The sequence below is a fragment of the Triticum urartu genome, chromosome 4A (assembly GCF_056163025.1).
Source record: "Triticum urartu cultivar PI428250 chromosome 4A, HENAU_Tu73, whole genome shotgun sequence".
Lineage (NCBI taxonomy): Eukaryota > Viridiplantae > Streptophyta > Magnoliopsida > Poales > Poaceae > Triticum > Triticum urartu.
In genome coordinates, this window is record NC_141876.1 from 556,106,129 (window position 1) to 556,115,138 (window position 9,010).

The 9,010-nt window shown below is 43.5% G+C and overlaps 1 pseudogene; it reads left to right on the forward strand.

Annotated features, from left to right (window-relative positions):
* Nucleotides 1-7,513: 7,513 nt before the first annotated feature.
* Nucleotides 7,514-8,784, forward strand: LOC147976586 (strigolactones hydrolase CXE15 pseudogene; annotated as a pseudogene).
* The last annotated feature ends 226 nt before the right edge of the window (nt 8,785-9,010 follow it).

A 9,010-nucleotide genomic window follows, 5' to 3' on the forward strand; every position in this document is an offset into this window, starting at 1 on the left:
AGCGCGTGCACCAGGAAACCTGTATACAATTCAGAGAGGGCGCCACCTATATATTAATGTGGCCCTCCTCTTCTCCGGACAAATATGAATTTAAATGGAATCAAAGAATAAGATTCACACAAATTGAATGGTGCAAATAGCGTCGTCAGAGGATGTGTGGAGGTGTGTCTTCGTCGGATCTCATGGGATTCGGTTGGTACTGATCTTCGATGGATCTATTTGGATCCAATTTTTGTTCGTCTCTGTTCGTGTGGTTTCAGGCTTGATTTTTCCAATCTACAACTCTCTTCATCGGCGATGGTTGTTGCTCTGGTGTGCTGGTCCTTTGAGGCCTTAGCATGACGACTTTCCGACTGTCTACTACAACAAGGTTTGCCCGGCTTCGATGATGGAGGGGCGATGACGACGGCGTGCCTTCGGCTCGCTCCAGTGCTTGTAGTCGTCGCTAGGTGGTCCATAGATCTGGTTGTAATTTTTATTACCTCTTATATTCTCTGTACTGTCATGGTTGATGAATAGATTGGAAATTTCTCTCGCAAAAAAAGAAAAAGAAAAGCATGCATCCAACATTAATAATTAAACACTTTTTAATATGTGAAAAAGACCAATGTGCCTACAGTGCTACTTCACTTATTAGTAGAGATTGATATTTCACTGCCTGTATGCCCAAAGAGAGTTTGACATGGGTCTGAAACATGCGCGAAAAAAAAAGAATCACCCATGCCGACTAAATTGGTTAGATGCCATATTTTTTTTTCCTCGGAGAAGCTTATACTTGACACACTTAAAATTCAAATGGAATCGTAGCATAAACTTCATGCAAATGGATGGCGTGAATTAATATGATTGAAAAGCATATATTCAAAATTAATATAAAAAATTGCAGGGTCAACATTAATAATTAACCACTTCTTTTAACGTGTGAAAGGAAAAATGTATCTACAATGCTAAATTATAAATCCTAAGGTAGAGCTCCATTGATTAGTCGTCGACATTGTCCATTCCTATCCACAGAGAGAGATTGATTGATATTTCAGTACATGTATGGCCAAAAAGAGCGCAACCAAGGTATGAAACACATGGAAAGAAAAGAATCACGCATACCAGCTAGATTGGATGGATGCCCATAGCTTTTTTTTCTCGGAAGATGCTCGTAGTTGACACATTAAAATTTAATAAATGGAATCAAAGCATAAACTTTTAGAAATTTAGGGTTTTCGGTCTACCCCTAATTCCTCTGCGTTTATCCGTGGTGCCGCTCACAATTCGCATATATGAGGCTAGAGGGTAGGCACCTTCTTATATTGTCGTTCCAAAGAGTCCACCTCTTATACAAATATAAGATTCCTAGTCTTTTCCACTAGTTTCCGGGATAGAGTCCAGATCAAATTACCAACCACGATCATATTTGTTTGTTTAACGGATTCTACCCGTTTTGTCCCCGGAGCACGCGCTTGTGAGCAACGCGTCATAATAGAGTGTAAATTCCTCTAATTATGTAGATCAACATTAGGGCTGTAATCTAATTATACGATCTAGCTCCTTCCAATTATCAGTGTACCCGGATAGTCTTTCCAATATAAATAATATATTGTATTCCACCGATAATCGACCAGCTTCCTTAAGTATATATAAAACTTAAGTATGTTCCAGCAAGTAACAATTCCATGCTGAACATGTAAAACAATTCCATGTACGAATACATGTATAATTCCATAATGAGGTATTCCGAATATTTAACAATTCCAGGTTAATTGAATATTATTGCAGGACACATAATTCTAACATCTCCCACTTGTCCAAAACGATCATTCAAATATTCGTAAACCCATAGCCTTAACATGCTTGCCAAATACCTCCTGATTAAGAGGCTTAGTCAAGGGATCAACAATCATATTAACTCTATGTTGAAAACCCACAAATATATATATGGTGATACTTCCCTTCAATATGTTTCCTTGGTGTGACACTTAAGATCACTAGAGACCTTTAGTTTCCGCCTAATTATTTCAGCATAGCTGTCCTCGGCGCCTCGAGTATTATTTCCTCAAGTGTAATTCCACCTTTATAGGCACCTTGAGTATTTTGTTTCCTCAAGTGAAATTCCGCATCAATTATTTTCCACCACATATATAATAATATGATTAATTCCACATCGAGTCAAGTATAAGATAACTATGTTGAATAAATTTTTAAAACCACATAAATATCGAATCCAATTAGTAAATGAAGTTCCATAATTAACCATGTGTTGAAAGAAATTCCTGACTTTGGTCCGTGAACCTGCATCATATTAGTACTACAAAAAAAATTGAATGTGCGTACCTGGACTTATTTCTCATCCTGTAGATAGAGTAATAGTTTCCTCGATGTGTTTACCTTCAATATAAATTTCAGAACAAGTGACAGGTTGTGATGCACTTTCCACAATCTTATATGATGTGTGAGATTCCCTTAGCTGCTCGTCTTTCCTTCCACTGCTTGAATGCAGGATAAATTCCGATAGCTAAGGTATCGTCATAATATAATGAAGATACATATCAATTCATGTACCATTTATTATTCCATTTCCCTCAGGAGTTCAAATATAATTCCTCACTGAGTGTGATTCCCTTTACCAAAGGTATTTTAATAGATTTGCAATTTTCCATAGAGAAACACTTCAAAATATTTTCTATGTATTTCCACTCGTAAAACATAGGATGCTTCAAATGTTCCTTTCATATGAAAGTTAAAAGATGACCAAGCTTTCACTTCCATCAATGTGATTCATTTAGAAAACCATATGACGTTCTATTCCATTGATGTGAAGCTTGTTATAAGACCATACATTAATATACTCAATTAGCAAACCTGTCTTTAGTTCCTCTTTCCCAAAATTCCAGGAGAGAGGGTTTTCCACAAAGTATATTTCCCTCTGTGTGAATAATTGAATAACAAGAGCGGTATTATAATATTCCACTGAGCCAATTATCCTTACAAAAAAATATTTGCGGTTATTTGGTATGATATTAAGTTCCCAAACTATGATCTTCCTCATTTGAGTTTATTCCTTCCCGCAATTCTTCCACCCATAGTTGATATTGATTTAAAAAAACTTTAAGAGAATGTAGGGATTCCTCTAAAATTTTAGAGTGACATCCGCCAACAACACATAACAATTATCCAGACATGATATTCCAAGCTTATTCCTCCCACTTATCCTAAGCATGTCATGTTGGGAGTGTCACTTGTAGTTTCCATGGGATCAAGATTATATTCTAGTATGACTGCCAATAATTCCACCCAGATCATAAAAATGATTGTGTTCCTATTTTCCACAAATATTCTTTTTCCAGATAACTAAGGAAACATCCTTTGATCCACTAGAATAACCATAAAAATTTCCAGGTGTGCGCTTTGTAATAACTGAGAATTTCATGTCAAAAATAGAAGATTTCCTTCCAGTCAAGTGACTGTACTAGATGGAGAATGATATCAATAAATGATAGTATGCAATGCTTATTTCCAAAGAAACAAGGGAGTATACAAGACAGTCAATTCCTCCATTCATTTGTGGAGTGTACGGTATATTACAATGGTGAATAGTTCCATGCTCTTTACATACAAATGATATATTCGTGAAGTGTAATTCCCCCACCAATCAGTTGTTAAAACTATGATATTATTTAATCAACTGATTTTCCACTTCAGTATAACATGTGTCAAGCACAATAAAAACATTCCAACTTGTATTTTGAAATAGTATAAACATAACCATATCAAGTGCAATAATCAATGATGAGATAAAAATAAATAACCTGACCTCTAGTGGGAGTGCAAAGAAAGATAGCACAAGGTTACCAAAGTAAATAATGATATGAAGCCTTTTCTTTTCCCACCTTCAGAAAAGGTATATATAAACCGAAAATACCATCATATATGATTCACAAGATACCATAGTCCTCCCACTAAAGTCTAGAATTCCATAATCAATAAGCCAATTCATTTAGTTCCAAGATATGTGACCAAGTCATTGACGATGTAGATAGTACGATTCCAAGCATGTGTTCCCATTGTCGGTATTCCTCCATATGGAGTTATCTTTGCCAAATATAAACAATTTTGTTTGCCAACTTCCAACGGATATCAAGAAAGATAGACCATTGTGTGAAAAACCGTAATGCATTAATTTTACCATTGAGCAATATTTTCCACTCTTCCTTTTCCAAACAGTATGACATAGTCAATAGATTCCAAGATAGAACAATAAATCAAATACCTTCTCACTGAAGTTGAACAAGTGTCCTATAATAGTATTGGTGTTCCTCCACAAGGGAGTTTAATGACATGGTTTCCAATCCCAAAGTCTATAAGATTTAGCAGCAATGACTAAGCACACAAACATATATATTTCCTTCGGAATTGTTAGCATGCCAACAAAATTGCTATTGTATTCCAGCAATAAGACATAGCCAAAATCCATTTATATTTGAAAAAAATAGCCCCAAATAAATAAATGTAGTGCAAATATTACCATTAGGCATACCGACAAATGAAGAAAAAAAAATCCTTGTCCTGGGTGTGACTCTCATCTTCCTCCACAAACAAGTGATGCTCAATAATAATACTTGTTCTTCTAATAAATCCCTTTCTAGGTTATGTGTAATTTTCCGGACATTATTTCCACCATAGCAATTTCAGTGTGTAAATCATTTGCTTGGTGCAATCCTTCCATGCATTCATGATTCAGAGTCCTTCTAAATGTCTTCCAAGGATATGTACTTTCCTCGTGGTCGCTTACATGTAGTGGATTAGCAACCAAACAAGTTAGAACATTAAATAATGATGTAATAAATAAATCAATTAAACGATGCAAGAGTATTCCTTCCCTGACAGCATGTGTGCACAGGTGCGCGGATTCCATGTAGATTCCTCCGACCAGCCAAAAAAAAAACAGTCGAAGTACAAGCGGTAGTAGTGAAGGTTCAGCAACACATGCACTGCCTTGGACATCGAGCAACAACAACGGAAGCGGTAGTAGTCAGCCGCCAAGGTAGTACTAGTGTACGCGGTCCTGCGTGTTGACATGCCTCACCAACAGCTTGCCTGTATCCAGAAAAAAAAATCCTGTAGAAACTAGCACCAGGTTCTTCCATCTTGTCAATCACGCGCCCGTCCAGATTCGTGAAAAAAAAACAGCCAGCAAGTTGTAGTGGAGTACTACTCGAGAGTAGTACTAGTCTTTGTCCATCCATGCACCAAATAACAATTGGTTCATCTATTTCCACTTTTCCAGATTGGGTGAAGCCCTGTGAAACCCTCCAGCGATTGATTTGGTGTTGACTGTTGACTGCCACTGAAACACCCATGGCAATCGGCAGATACTTGATCGATCCCGCTACGGAAGATTGCAGCGAACCATCAAGGCAGATATGAGCGGAGCGATGGCGGCCTTTCCTTGATCCATGCATAAAATAGAAATAGCCTGCCACAACTTTGTCCTCACGTCCAGATGAGCACACATACGGACGCACGGTTCTGCAGCAGGATGACCATAATCCTTTTTTTTAGCATCTTCATCAAATTCAACCCGACCATCTCCTTCCGCGTGCCACGAAATTTGTCCTGCCGAAGTACTAGTTCCTCTGTAAACCGTAGTATATATCCTCGATTCCACGTACGTGTCAAACCGAGTTTCCTTTGCATGTGGCTCCCTTCCATGTGCGACAATTTTCCTCCGGCGAGATAGCTGGAGTTCCTTGAGCAATGTTCCGATGTGCATGCAAGATCAAGTCGCGCGTGTGATTGATCCACGAACAAGCAGTAGCAGGAGACTACGTGAACTATTTCTCGGGCATGCGCCAGCAGTCCCAGCCGCTTGATTTTACCCCTCATCGACGCGCAGATTGGAGCCTCCATGTGCGCACATCGCAGTACGTAGTCGATGGAGTTGACGCTTCAGGCGGCGACAAGCTGGTAAACATGGGATTGTGTCGACGACCGGCGGGAGAGTGCGCAGCGGATTAGAGCTCAACCGACGGCGGCCGAACCTTGCTCAGGATACCAATGTTAGAAATTTAAGGTTTTCGGTCTATCCCTAATTCTTCTGCGCTTATCCGTGGTGCCGCTCACAATTCGCATATATAAGGCTAGGGGGTAGGGACCTTCTTATATTGTCGTTCCAAAGAGTCCACCTCTTATACAAATATAAGATTCCTAGTCTTTTCCACTAGTTTCTGGGATAGAGTCCAGATCAAATTACCAACCACGATCATATTTGTCTGTTTAACGGATTTTACCCGTTTTGTCCCCGGAGCACGCGCTTGTGAGCAACGCGTCATAATAGAGTGTAAATTCCTCTAATTATGTAGATCAACATTAGGGCTGTAATCTAATTATACGATCTAGCTCCTTCCAATCATCAGTGTACCCAGGTAGTCTTTCCAATATAAATAGTATATTGTATTCCACCGATAATCGACCAGCTTCCTTAAGTATATATAAAACTTAAGTATGTTCCAGCAAGTAACAATTCCATGCTGAACATGTGAAACAATTTCATGTACAAATACATGTATAATTCCATAATGAGATATTCCGAATATTTAACAATTTCAGGTTAATTGAATATAGTTGCAGGACACATAATTCTAACATAAACTTCATGCAAATTTGATGGCCTGAATTAATATGACTAAAAGCATATTCTCATAAAAGTTGGCATAATAAACGCAAGAACTCTTTCCAGCCGCCGCCTCCTCTTCCAAGAAAAGCTAGGGTTCGTGCCTCTCGCCGGCTTCGCTGCAGGTCCGCCTCGTCTCCGATGGCCCTAGGGCCATGGGGGCGCGGTGGATCCTGGCAAGGGCCGACGGGAGGGTTCTGTTGTTAGTGGTTCCTTCAAGATTTGTTAGGGTTTATATCCTACTCAGGAAGACGAGACGGCGGCGACGGCTCTCTGAAGATGGAATAAAGGTCTCCCCGCCTAGTCCCCGTTCCGGTAGTGCGTCTAGTATCATTGGTGGGCGTGTGGAGGTGTGTCTCCGGCGGATTTATTCTCGGTGGATTTGCTCGGATCTGGTTGTGGTTCGTCTATATTTGTGCGTCTTTAGGTTGGATCCTTTCGATCTACGTTATTCTTCATCAGCGACGGTTGTTGTTCTGGTGCGTTGGTCTTACGGGGCCTTAGCACGACGACTTCCCGACTGTCTACTACAACAAGTTGTGCCCGACTCCGGCGAGGGAGGGGTGATGAGGCAGCGCGCCTTCGCCTCGTTTCAGTGATTGTAGTCGTCGTTAGGTGGTCCACGGATCTGGATGTAACTTTTATTATTTCTAGTGTTCGTTGTACTACCATGATAGAAGATGAATAGATTAAAAGTTTTCTCAAAAAAAGCATATTCTCATAATAATAATATTAATAATTAACTATTTTTTAATGTGTGAAAAGACCAATGTACCTACAGTGCTACTCTACATTATAAATCCTACGGCAGAGCTCCATCGATTATTAGTCAATCCAAATTGGCCATTGCCATCCTACGCGCGCGCGAGAGAGCGCATGCACCAGGAAACCCACAATTCAGAGAGGGCGCCACGGATATATCAATGTCGTCTTCCTCTCCTGCGGACGCGGCGGCGCCGTACGTTGTCGATGACTTCGGGAGCGCACTTCAGGTGCTCAGCGACGGCACCGTCGCCCGCTCCCGGCCGCCACCACTCCAACCAGCTGACGTGAACGACGGCCGCGTCCAGTGGAAGGACGCCGTGTACGACGCCGGCCGCGGCCTCGGGCTGCGCATGTACAGGCCGCACCGTCGTGACGTGGCCGACGACGGAGAGGGCGGGAAGCACCCCGTGCTTGTGTACTTTCACGGCGGCGGCTTCTGCCTCGGCTCCTACTCCTTGCCTAAGGACCACGCCGTCTGCCTCCGCCTGGCCGCCGAGCTTCCCGCCGTCGTGCTCTCCTTCGACTACCGCCTCGCGCCAGAGCACCGCCTCCCCGCCGCTCACGAGGACGCCGCCGCGGCCCTCCTATGGCTCCGCGACCAGCTCACCTCCGGCTCCGACGACTCGTGGCTCGCCGGCTCGGCCGACTCCCGCCGGGTGTTCGTCTCGGGCGTGTCCGCCGGCGGCAGCCTGGCGCACCACATGGCCGTCCGGTTCGGCACGTCGGGGCTCGAGCCGGCCGCGAGCATCGCCGGGTACATCCTCCTCATGCCGGGGCTGTTCTCGGCTGAGCCGACGCAGTCAGAGCTGGACACGCCGGACACCGCATGGCTGACGCGGGAGATGTTCGACCGGTTCTTCCGGCTCGGGATGCCCGCCGGAGCGAGCAGGGACCACCCGCTGGTGAACCCGTTTGGGCCGGGCAGCCCGAGCTTGGAGCCAACGTGCGTGGGCCGCATGCTCGTCGTCGCCGCGGAGCGCGACCTCTTCAGGGACAGGAACGTGGAGTACGCGGAGCGGATGAAGGCCATGGGGAAGGACGTGGAGCTCGCCGTGTTCGCCGGCCAGGAGCACGGGTTTTTCGGCGCGGATCCTGCTTCGGAGGCCGACAGGGAGCTGGTGCGAGTCATCAGCCGTTTCGTTGAGCGGGATGGAGACGGTCCGGCTTGAGTGCTCGTCTGTACAGGGACACATGAGCCCGCAGTTTGTTCCCGCATTTCTCTCAAACCTTTGCATGTGGTGAGAGGTTGAGTGACTTGAGCATAGCTCACGTTGCCATGGCGAATAAAAACGGCATAGTTCACGTTACCTTTGGGCAAGGAATAATTGGATTAAGGTCTTGATTGCTAGGGCATACAAAAGCTGGTGAAACTAATCCACATTTGCTAAATGTCAGTTGTCTGACTTCGGTTTGGGGTCAAGGAGGCCGAAGGAAGGAAGGAGCTCGCTGGCAGGCTGCCCCATCATCTATCTTAAGGAAGGGGTGGGGGCGAAAGAACGGCGGTGGTGGAGGGAGGCAGGACGGCGGTGGTTTGTAACTTCGTCGGAGAAAAAACCCGGACATGGGCGCGGCTAGAGAGAT